Source organism: Triticum aestivum, chromosome 6A, assembly GCF_018294505.1.
Source record: "Triticum aestivum cultivar Chinese Spring chromosome 6A, IWGSC CS RefSeq v2.1, whole genome shotgun sequence".
Classification (NCBI taxonomy): Eukaryota; Viridiplantae; Streptophyta; class Magnoliopsida; order Poales; family Poaceae; genus Triticum; species Triticum aestivum.
In genome coordinates, this window is record NC_057809.1 from 444,259,585 (window position 1) to 444,272,348 (window position 12,764).

Sequence of the window (12,764 nt, forward strand, 5' to 3'; positions counted from 1 at the left end):
ACGAACATTTTGGTTGGTTTCGGAACCTAGAAGAAGCTACTAGTGGTACTCATAGGAACAGGGCAACAGGCTTTCAGCTACGTATGCATTGCATGTCTGTAGGAATTTTTGGTGTCTTCCAAAACATTATATACTACATTTATTTGGTTGATGAATAAAATTATACGAAATTGGTGTATGAATGATTGATACAAATATTTGCAATTGAACTTAAGGAAATTTACTCAAGGAAGCCAGATATAAACTATACTGGAATACAATCTATATATATGTACTGGAATTATATGCCTGGGCACAGTATAGGTTTGGAATTTGCTAGGCTATTTACAGGTTCGGCTATGTAGATTGATAAGTCTACACGTTTAAATAGGAACCATATACTATTTAAACGTGGCATATATCTTACGTATATGTGCTTAGGGATAAGAAGGAATTTGACTCGAAAAATAATCAGTTATGATCGTGGTTGGTTAATTCGATTAGGAGTCTAACTGAATTCTATCTGAATACAGATTTGAACATTCAGAAATATGAGTATAAATATGTCCCTACCCTCTAGCCTCATATATGCATTATGAGCTGCACCACGGACTTGGCGGATGAATTAGAGGGTAGACAAATATACTCGTGCTATGTTATTTTCGCAACATTGGCATCAGAGCAGATCGTTTAGAGTTTTGACGGCCGAAACATAATCTCTTTTTTAGAGATAGGAAAACGGACGTCATCCTCTGGCTATTTTCCTGGAAACAGCTTCCGCTATGCACTCCTCCAAAGATCCGGAACCAAGCCATAGAATCGATCCATCTCCTCAACGCAGCTCGCCCGATCTCGCCGCGGCCGCCGACTCGCCGTCCCCGTCACGACCGCCGACTCGCCGTCCCCGTCGTGACCGCCGCCTCGCTACTCATAGGAACAGGGCAACAGGCTTTCAGCTACATATGCATGCATGTCATGATCCAGTAGAAGTGTGTGCAGTGCATGCTGAGTGTCCTACGCAGGGAAAATATCACATGAAAACCAATATCCAGAGAAAACTGGTGAAAACTACGCGAAAACAAGGTTTTGAAGTTTTGGAAAAATCTCAAAACAAACACGCTAGGGGCGTGTTTGGTTGCCACGATAGGGCCAATCAAGCCGAGTTGGGCCGCGAAATGTCATTTGGTTGCATACGGGGCGGGCTGGATCGCATGGGCACAGAGCTTAAAGCAGCCCAGAGCCTGGCTTCTTGGAAACCATCGAATCAATACGGCGCAAGCTCGCACGCGCGGGAGCAACCCAAAAACGAGAGAGGGTGGCGGGAGATGGAAATCGAGCACGGCGGCACGGCGCCAAATCTAGCCTCACCCCTCCCCCTAATTACTCGGTCACCACTACCTCTAGCCTCACCACTGGTGGTGGCAGCGACTCAGATCTGCGCAAGCGCCGACAGTGGACGCGGCAACATCACTATCCGGCTGCAGGAGCTAGTGCTCCCCTTCCTATTGGCCACCGCCGGGTCATCCTTACCTCAGCCATGCCCCCCTCCCCCTTCACCGTCCTTGTCTCCGATGCCGGTAAGCAACACTCCTCCCCTGTCTGTTAGGTCTATTGTTAGGATCGATTTCCCCATGCTCAACGGACCCTCAATGTTGACTAGGTTATGGACGCACGGATGAGCCTGGTAGTTCAGGAAGCAACACCGATTGCCGTGATTCAGGCATGGGTCATCTTCATGCACAGGAGAGCTATTCGTCATGGTGAGAGACATGCCATCTGTTATGCTCCAATGCTTATTTGGGAGTAGAAGAGGATCGTCAATCTTAACTACATCTACAACTGCAACGACATAGAGGCCCTGTGGATGCTTCCAATGAAAAGAGCACCATTTACCAGACTTGTCCAGACCTTCAGGACCAGGGGGCTGCTGCAAGATAGCATCCACACCAGTGTGGAAGAGCAAGTGGCCATGTTCCTCCATGTTGTTGGTCATAACCAGAGGTTCAGAGTTATACACAACACATTCAGGATATCAATGGAGACCATCTCAAGGTACTTCAAGCAAGTGCTCCATGCCATTGGAGGAGAGATGATCAAGTCACCAACCGGTCGGAATGCTATCAAGATTCGCACTAGCCCAAGATGGTATTCATACTTCAAGGTGAGCACTGACAGTATTGCTTCATGGCTTGATATGCTTGTATTGTTCAAGGTGAGTAGTAACATAATCTTCATTTGCCATTCCAAGATTGCATTGGGGCAATAGATGGTACTCATGTCACTGCCAGAATGCCTCGGTCATAATCTGCAGCATACAAGGGGAGGAAGCACTACACAAGACAGAATGTGCTTGCTTTTGTTGACTTCGATATGAAGTTCACCTATGAGCTGGCTGGCTGGGAAGGGTCAGCACATGATGCTAACATTCTCAATGACAGCATGAGTCATCCTGATGGCATCAACATCCCTGATGACAATTTCTACCTAGGAGATGCTGGCTATACATGTCAGCCAGGTATTCTTCCACCTTAGGAAAACCAAGTACCATCTGAACGAGTTCGTTGGAAGAAACTATCCTGGGACTCCACAGGAGCTGTTCAATCTCAGACACTCCAGCCTTAGAGTTACTGTTGAGAGAGCCTTTGGAGCTCTGAAGAACATGTTTAAGATTCTAGGTCAGAAGCCATTCCACACATTCGCCACTCGGGTTAAGATTGTTCTTGCTTGTTGCATTCTGCATAACTGGATCCTGCAATGGGGTGTTTGATGAACTGGTGCCTGAGGAGGAAGATGTGATGCCTGACGATGTTCTCAGCTCCGGCCATGTTGTGCAGGCATTTGACAACAAAGTCTAGAAGAACAAAAGGATGGACTAGGCACATGCAATGTGGGATAGAGGTCGTACAAGAATCTGATGAGGAAGAAGCTGCACAAGAAGAAGAGGAAGAAGCAGCAGCGACAGAAGAGGAAGAGGGCTAACTACCAGCAGCAGCAGAAGAGGAAGATGGACTTGCATCTAGTTAGCATCGATGATGAACTTTCCCCTATTTAGCCATATGCCTCTTAATTATATATACTGCCATTTGATAGTAGTTAGGATGAACCGTAATTTGTTTCATAGCTAGGAGTGAAACTGTTCAGATCATGTGTGGTAAGGTCACCACCACTGAGAAGTGGTGGCAGCACCTCATGCAAGGTTACAACCAAACATCGAGCAATATGTGCGCGTAATGCGATGCAACCAACCAAACGACGGGTCAAAATTAGTTCCCTCATGTAGCTAACCTATGTGTGGGCAACCAAACTATGTGTAGATGGTAGTTTATAGGCTGTTTTTGCTCAACCAGGCCCATCTGAGAATCACATGCAACGCAGCCAAAATCGATGCGGGCAACCAAACACGTCCTAGATGTTAAGATGGTGGTATTCTATTGCCATACGAAATTTAAAGTTGAAATACATTACGGGATGTGAGCTATGTAAAAAAATCAAGCTAATTTTTTTCATAGCTCGCAACAATTATGGTGGTCTAGCCGTCCATGGAGGCACAACTCCTCCTTGGGGCTACAATGCAGGGTGGCATCAGAGGAATCCAGCCGGTCAGGGAGGTTACCTCCCTTGTTGGTGTCCACATAGAGGCGCGGAATCCCCTCCCAGTCACTATCGGTGCCTTGGATGGGTAGGCCTGCCCAGGCAGGGGCTTGTTGTCGTTCTCCTTCAACAATGAGCGAGGCTATGGCTGGTGACCGTTATGCCGCTTCTACAACATCGTTCCTTGCTGACTGGGCCAGTCTGCGCTCCACTGATCCGCCATGTGTGCGATGCAATGGGAATCCGAGGCGTGGGTGGCAGTGGACAGCGGGGGTGGCTTGCTACACATCAACGACCTGTTTTCTGACATGTTGGGTGGCTTCTTCGGTTCTGGGGTGGTGGGTATGGTGGTGCCCTTGTGGCGGGTGTTACCGTGTAGGTGCTCTTGGTCTGTCTTGGCTGTGTAGGTGGCGAGACAATCCATGTGGTTGGCACCCGTGGGTGTGAGGTGGTGTCAAGGATACTCCTAGCCCATTTTGGGCGTCTGTCTTCTTCCCTACCCGTCCAACTTGGTGATGCTATTGGGCTCTGAGGCTCCGAATGAAAACCCGTGGTCCGACTTGTTGGACCACTCGATGGTGGCTCTACGGTGTCATTCCCTCCTTGGAGGCTTCTTCTTGTGAGCAAGGTCCCTACTTGCCGGTGATCGGGGTGTGGTTGTGGACTATAGCTTCTTCTCTTCGTGTTGATGGGTTCGTGGCCGCGACGATGATGCTCTCATAGTGTGCTAGTTCTATGAGGAGTTGTGTATGGAGGCCTGACCTCAAGATCTCATCATCCGTTTTTGACCAGGCTCTGGGGCGAGTGTCTTCATCGTTCGACAGTGCAGTGCCCTTCGATCCGGTGCGAGGGTTCAAGGGGTCCCTTTCGGTGATGGAGCTGGTTGGCACGGTGGTGTTTGACTTCCAAGTGTTGGTTATGGCATGGCCTCCCCAGACGGCTAGTCTCCCTCTCATTTTGGCTCTGTTCTCTACTCCGGTTACCTAATTATGGATGATGGCTTCAAGGACTCCAAGAGTTGCTCTAATATTTGATTTGTTGTTTTCTTGGGGTTTTGTGGGCTTTATCATTTCCTTTATGTGTGCGTGTGTGTGATGTGGTGTCATGTTGTGTGTTGGTTGTAATGCTCGGTTTTTACTTTATCTATAAAGTGGAATGAAAGACTTTTTCGATCATAAATAATTTTTAAGTTAAATTAAGTAATTAACCAAGTGAAAGGACTACCGAATTAAATCTCTACTCCTAATGAAGCAGTTGGTAGTCTCGCTTTCAGGGTTTTTTTCGTCCCACCTCCCATGGTTATTTTGGTACCTCCTCCCACCTTCGCTGGTTTTTTCGTAGATTTTTTGCGTCCCCTCCCCACACTTCATCGATTTATTTTCGCGTCACCCTCTCACACAATGAAAGAAATCTGAACAGATCAGAACTTTCCATACTGGCGCAAGTTATTTTGTAATGTAGAATTAATCACGAACAATCTCTAAAGATCAAATCTAAATTAATTAACCTTATCTTAAATCACTCAATCACATTAATTAGAAAACAAATAATTGATTTTCAAAAAAATCGCTCAATCTCATTAACCTTATCTTAACTCACGGATGGTAATCAATCTCCAAACAAAGGAAATAATACATCGAGGGAGCAGTAAATAAACTCCCTTTCTTATGACATGTATATGATCTTCCCTTCCCTCTCCGTTGTCGAGCGTTCTTGATTCTCGAGGTCGATGCTTGGGTCGCGTCACTGGGTCGCGACAGTGTCGGAGGACGAGGACGGTGAGGCCGGGTGCCGCGGCACCGCGTTGGCCGCGGCCGATGAAGGGGGCGAAGAAGGGCGGCTTCCCTGGCCGTGGCCGTGGCCCTGGGAGTTGGTGCGGTCGAAGCGGCACTAGAAGGACCCGACGTGGGTGGCCGGCACGCAGACGCACTTGGAAGCGGGCCCATGGCCTGCGCCGAACGATGCCGACGCCGACCCAGGCCACCTCCTCCGCGTATTCTTGGAGCTGTGGCTGGCCGATTTACATGAAATTAATTCCTCTCAGTTGTGGTGGCAAATATAATACACATAATCCATATTGTTATGCACTAGCGTGTGTGTGTGTGAAATAGATGGTTTATGGTCCCGTAGCCAATAAGATGGATATGTGTGTGTGTGTGTGTGTTAGAGAGAGGGGGGGAGAGTGAGGAAGGGGAAGGAGAGTGTGTGTGTGTGTGTGAGGATTTGATAGTAAAAAAGGTCATCAATGTCATATGTATGAGAATATCAATATTGAACTTTTAAAGTTAATGTGCCCCGGTTGCCGCGCACGGGCGTTCTTCTAGTTAAGTAATAATTACCCAAGCGGAATTGGTGGTCTTTTAAAATGGTCATCTGAACAAATGTCGAATGTTGAGTTGGTTAGGTGGACAGTGGTATTCCCAACACACCAGGGTTCAAATTCTGGTGCTCGCATTATTTCTGGATTTATTTCAGGATTTCCGGCGATGCGTTTTCAGTGGAAGGAGACGTTCCCGTCGACGACGAGGCGCGCGCTTTCAGTGGGAGGAGACGTTCCCGTCGACGACGAGGCGCCTACGGTGACTTCGTAAATCTCAAGATGATATACCGATTCAGTCTCTCGGAGGTGTTTATAGAGGTAGGGTGTGCATGTGTGCGTTCATAGGGGTGAGTGTATGCGCGTGTATATGAGCGCTTGTATTTGTACTGCTGTTAAAAAAAGCTATTCCCAAAAATGTCATTACGGCTTTCAAACTTTAAAAAATGCCATCTAACTTACATGAACTGATTTGAAAACCCGACGTGGTTCGGATCTGCGAGAGGATTTGTGCAGACGAATCCAACGGGAGACGGGGCGTTCGCTGGAACAACCCGTGGCTAACGTTCGGCGACTAAGATTTCCGCTTAAAAATATCAGAGGTCGGAGATGGAGAGCGAGGCCCCACGGGCGATGCGGAAGCAGGACGATCCAGCGTGTAAAACAGGGACCTTTCCAGCGAAAAAATCTGGGGCATTACGGGGGCGCAAGTGCATGCGCAGCATAGCATGCCGGACTGGTCTCAACTTTTCCCCAGGATCCCACATCCAGTTTCCCTCCCAGGCCAAGTCTCCGGCCGGTCGCCGTCGCGGCCATATCCATCTTCGCTTCTGCCTTCTGCCACGGCCAGCCGAGAAGTCGCGGCGTCCGCGTCGCGTCCCGCGCGGCGCCGAGTCAGCACGGCTACGTGCTCGTCTCCGTGTCCCATACAGACGCATCACGCGAAATCCAGGCCCGATCGATTTACCACCGCCGTCTCCGTCCGCAGTTACACCGGCAGACCATGCTGTGACATCGAGGTTGGCTCATGGCTGCACGGATCGCCTCCGCCGTTTCTGGAGTCCTCTGCTCGCGTACGTGAGGTGTAGATCGAGCTGATGGAGCGACGAGTTGGCAATCTGAGGTGCAGTATGGCTAAGATACTGGGATCGCTAAGCTTTTGTCGGAATATCCGGAATGGTACCGATTTCTATCCAACAATGCTGTCCTTTCAGCCAAAAGGCATGAATAATTAGTTAGGAATCAAGTGGCTTCTCCCTTCCAGAGTGTCCAGGGGTAGCACTTATGAGACGACGGAGTCACACGGCGCAAGTTGCTCTAAACATTTCCCTCCAGATTGAAGCAAAGGGGCCTTTTCTGACAGCGCAACTAATGTTTTCTACAAACTGAAGCGAACCTACTTTTTTCAAGTACACGCTTAAATTATTCAGCACTAGGAAATATGAGCTGCCAGCTACGTCGTTCATTCCGCCTCCTCTTCCTCGACTTCCGCCACTATTTGTGTTTGCCGAGCAGTATTTGTGATGGGGACGAATCACTAACACAATTTGTTCTAAAACATCTCTCCGATTTGATGCAAATAAGCGTTTTCCAACAATACAACCCCCTCCCCCATACACACATAAAACATAATATAAGAGTGTTTTGACAGTCTAGTGTCAAAAACACTCTTATATTATAGGAGGGGGGAGTATGATTTAAGATCAAATATTCAACACTAAGAACTACCCCCCCCCCCTCTCCCCCTCACACACACATGCGCACGCCGCTTTGCTAAGGTGACTCGGGTGGTGACAAACCCTAGCCTAGATGCCAACTCCAATGCTCTCCTCTTCTTCCTTCCTTTCACATTTGTTCGAGGATGTTACCGGACGAAGCCCCCACTCGAACGATGGTTGCAAGGTTGCTCGTAATGATAGTGAGCGGTGCACCTGTGCTTTGGTCAGTAGATGTGCATGGGTCGATTTGCGGTGTCTGTTGGGTGGGGCTACAATGGAGGCTTGACAGATGATGGTGTGGGTTTCTTCGTGCTCGCCTTCAGAAGGATGTAGGACTGAGGTGTGCTTCGGGATTTAGGAGTGTTGAACTAGGTATGAAGATACCGACGATCGAATCTCGGGCCAGTAACATATCGATGGACAAAGATAATTATGTATGTTGTCATAAGGGTTCGATCGATAAAAATCTTCGTAGAATATGTAGGAGCCAATATGGATATCCAGGTTCCGCTATTGGTTATTGACCAGAGGGGTGTCTCGGTCATGTCTACGTAGTTCTCGAACCCGTAGGGTCCGCACGCTTAACGTTCAATGACGATATAATATTATATGAGTTATGTGATTGGTGACCGAATGTTGTTCGGAGTCCCAGATAAGATCATGGACATGTCGAGGAGTCTCGAAATGGTCAAGAGGTAAAGATTGATATATAGGATGATAGTATTCAGACACCGGAAGTGTTCCAGATAGTATCGGATATTTATCGGAGTACCCGGGGGGGAGGGGGGGGGGGGTTACCGGAACCCCCGAGGAAAAGATATGGGCCATAGGAGGGGAGCACACCATCCCACAAGGGGTGCCCCCCCAAGGAAGGAGGCCGAATTGGAGAAGGAAAAGTGGGGGTTCGCCCTCCCCCTTCTTTCTCTCCTTCCTCTTCCTTTTCCCACCTTCGGAAATAAGGAAAGAGGGGAGGCCGAATTGGGAGGACCCCAAGTAGGATTCCTCCTACTCGGGGCGCCCCATAGATGCCTCTCCTCCCCTCCCACCTATATATATGTGGGGAGGGGGCGCCTAGAACACACAACATCAATCGTTAACCGTGTGCGGCGCCCCCTCCATAGTTTACACCCCCGGTCATATTCTCGCGGTGCTTAGGCCAAGCCCTGTGCGGATCACTTCACCATCACTATCACCACGCCTTCGTGTTGACGAAACTCATCTACTTCCTCGACACATTGCTGGATCAAGAAGGCGAGGGACGTCATCGCGGTAAACGTGTGTAGAGCTCGGAGGTGCCGTATGTTCGGTGCTTGATCGGTCGGAGCTAGAAGAAGTTTGACTACATCAACCGTGTTGTCAAATGCTTCCGCTTTTGGTCTACAAGGGTACATAGACACACTCTCTCCCTCGTTGCTATGCATCTACTAGATAGATCTTGCATGAGCGTAGGAAAATTTTGAAATTGTATGCTACGTTTCCCAATAGTGGTATGAGAGCCAGGTTTATGCGTAGATGATATGCACGAGTCAAACACAAAGAGTTGTGGGCAGTGATAGTCATACTGCTTACCACCAACGTTTTATTTTGATTCGGTGGTATTGTGGGATGAAGCGGCCCGGATCAACCTTACATGTCCACGCACATGAGACCGGTTCCACCGACAGACATGCAACTAGTTTTGCATAAAGGTGGCTGGCGGGTGTCTGTTTCTCCTACTTTAGTTGAATCGAATTTGACTATGGTCGGTCCTTGAAGAAGGTTAAACAACAAACTTGATGAAACACCGTTGTGGTTTTTGCGTAAGTAAGAACGGTTCTTGCTAGAAGCCCATAGCAGCCACGTAAAACTTGCAATAACAAAGTAGAGGACGTCTAACTTATTTTTGCAGGGTATGCTGTGATGTGATATGGTCAAGACATGATGTGATATATGTTATTGTATGAGATTATCATGTTTTGTAAGTTATCGGCAATCGGCGGGAGCCTTACGGTTATCTCTTTATTGTATGAAATGCAAACGCCATGTAATTGCTTTACTTTATCACTATGCATTAGTGATAGTTGTAGAAGCAATAGTTGGCGACACGACCACGACGCAACGATGGAGATCAAGGTGTCGAACCGATGACGATGGAGATCATGACGATGCTTTGGAGATGGAGATCAAATAACATGAGATGATGATGACTGACGGTGTCCTGGACTAGGGGGTACTCACCACGTCATCTCCCGATCTGTTAGATTGGGCTGAGGACCCCCATGGTCGTATACTCATGGGCCAGTTCGGACAGCTACCGCATACAAGGAAGATTCCACAAGACTTGGCGATCAAGACTAGGACTCCTCCCCACCGACGTATTCGGCTAGGACTCTTGTTATCCTAGGCCTCTGGTGCATTATATAAACCGAGGCCAGGCTAGTCGATAGAGGATATACAACAACAATCATACCATAGGCTAGCTTCTAGGGTTCAGCCTATACGATCTCGTGGTAGATCAACTCTTGTAATACTCATATCATCAATATCAATCAAGCAGGACGTAGGGTATTACCTCCATCAAGAGGGCCCGAACCTGGGTAAACATCATGTCCCCCGCCTCCTGTTACCATCCGCCTTAGACGCGCAGTTCGAGACCCCCTACCCGAGATCCGCCAGTTTTGACACCGACATTGGTGCTTTCATTGAGAGTTCCGCTGTGTGATCGGCAAAAGGATCGATGGCTTGTCTGCGGATTAACTGCGACATCGACATCTTCGTCACCGGCTCGACTGGTCACCTTGGCTCGACCGAGGGCCGCGCTCCTTCTCCGATCGCCATGTTCAGATGGGGGCCTTCATCAACATCAACTCTGATCTCTATCATGATCATAGAGGAATCATCCATGGAGCTCGAGGGTTCAACGTCAACATTGCCCTCGGGCGGTCGTGCTGTTTTTCTGGGCAACTAAGTTGTATCCGCTGTCACCGTCTCCTCGAGCGTCGGTTTGACGATTGCTTCGATGGAATGGTGCGGAATTATGTCTACAACAGCTATGCAAAATTTCGTCGAGTTCCGATGGAGGAATCTCCGACAAACTACGATATACCGGAGCCCTGTCAAATCTGGACGGGAATCTGAACGAGTTTAGGGCATGGTCTCCAGAGCCCAGCTCGGAGGACCTCTGGAAGATCCAACCGTTCATCTACTGCGGAATTCCCATATCTACCACCCCTTCAAATTTCATCTCAATCCGACGGTTCAAACTCCGAAAACCTTCCGATGAATGAACCAATTTTCGAATCTGTTTTCTGCGCGAATACGGATCCGACCCGAATTCATGTTTCTTTATGAACGTGATATTGGACAACCTTTTTAGAAGAATTCTCTTATAGGGTATTGTGCGTCGTTTTTAAACACATGCCTATAAAAATTTAAGTCTCCCCTAAGGTCATCTTCATCATCATGCTGGTGTTAAACTAGTCTGGCAATATTGCTCCAAGACTGCCGACCTGCGCTAGACACGTCGTCGCTTTGTTGAGCCGAGCTCAATTTCTTCGGATCATCACCTCGGCAAGCCGAACAAGAGTTCGACATCGCGAAGGATGAATCATCACCAACATCGCCGCCCCACGGATTACATGGAGCGGGCACACCGGCATCGCCGCATGGTCACTTCATCAAGCCGACATCGACCATGTCACGACCGGCATCGACAGGGCCGCACTGATGCTTCTTCAAGCCGATGTCCATCACGCCGACCTACTTCGACTCGTCGGCTGACATCGAGGCTTCGACATCTCGGCTGGACCGGGGGCTTAGCCATCTCTTCATCAACCTACTCCGGAGACTTCAGCGTCACTACCTGACCAGCTTCGTCACGTTAGCTGGACCGAGGGCTTTGCCTCCGCAAGCCAACCTTTGCCAGCATCGCCCTGCCGTCGCTTTATCACCCATCAGGCAATGGGTGTGCGGATTGAGTCCCAATTTTGGGAGTCACCTTTCTTTGGATTGTTACAACAAATAAACCAGGTGCTATTAATCCTAGTAATTTTTGCTTGTTGGGGTTTATTTTTTCCAAGAAATTATTACTCTGATTTGTTCCATCATCTGTACACAGGTCCATAGAATGATGGCCGCACTAACGACGGTCGCGTGGTGGTTCGGTCAGTTTCCGTACATAGTCCGGCGAACGCCGCATCCAGAACTTGGACCGACCCGTGAATTCAGGCTTTGCCACACCTTTACCGCATCACGCCGACGCCCTGCATCGACATTGACTTCGGCACCAGGCCATATTTCTTTTATTACTCACTTTGCATAAATTATTTATTATGCAACATTTTTTATCATTATTATTATTACCTCCGGTTTGCACTATTTTTTGTGCACAGGAAAATGATCCGGGTTGGGCAGTATCGTCAACTCGGCATACTGACATACCACGTCACCTCGGCGGGGCAAGGGGCTTCGTCAGCACTTCATTACCCCATGTCGGGGACTTCGGCATCACTCTGCCGGCTTGCATTAACTGTGCTATGTCACCACTTCGGAGTGCCGAGCTCTTTGCTCCGCCACCTCGGGACCGGCTTGGGGGATGGTGTTGGGGAACGTAGTAATTTCAAAAAATTTCCTACGCACACGCAAGATCATGGTGATGCATAGCAACGAGAGGGGAGAGTGTTGTCTACGTACTCTCGTAGACCGTTCACGGAAGCGTTATATCAACACGGTTGATGTAGTCGTACATCTTCACGTCTGACCGATCCAAGTACCGAAAGCACGACACCTCCGAGTTCTGCACACGTTCGGCTCGGTGACGTCCTCGCCTTCTCGATCCAGCAAGAGGGGTGAAGTAGTAGATGAGTCGGCAGCACGACGGCGTGGTGACGGTGATGGTGAAGAACAATCTCCGCAGGGCTTCGCCTAAGCACTACTAAAACTATGACGGAGGATAAGCTAGAGGGGACGGGGTTGCCGGCACATAGCTTGGTTTATCTTGATGTGTCTTGGGTGCTAGCCCTACCCCTCTATTTATATGTTGAGCCTTGGGGTAGAAACTTGGAGTAAAAGCCTCCACAAAGTCGGTTTCACCCGAAAGGCAAGAGTCCTTCTCGGACTCCAGGGCCAGACGCCAGGGTTCCCGGCGTCTGGACCCAGACGCCAGGGACCCTGGCGTCTGG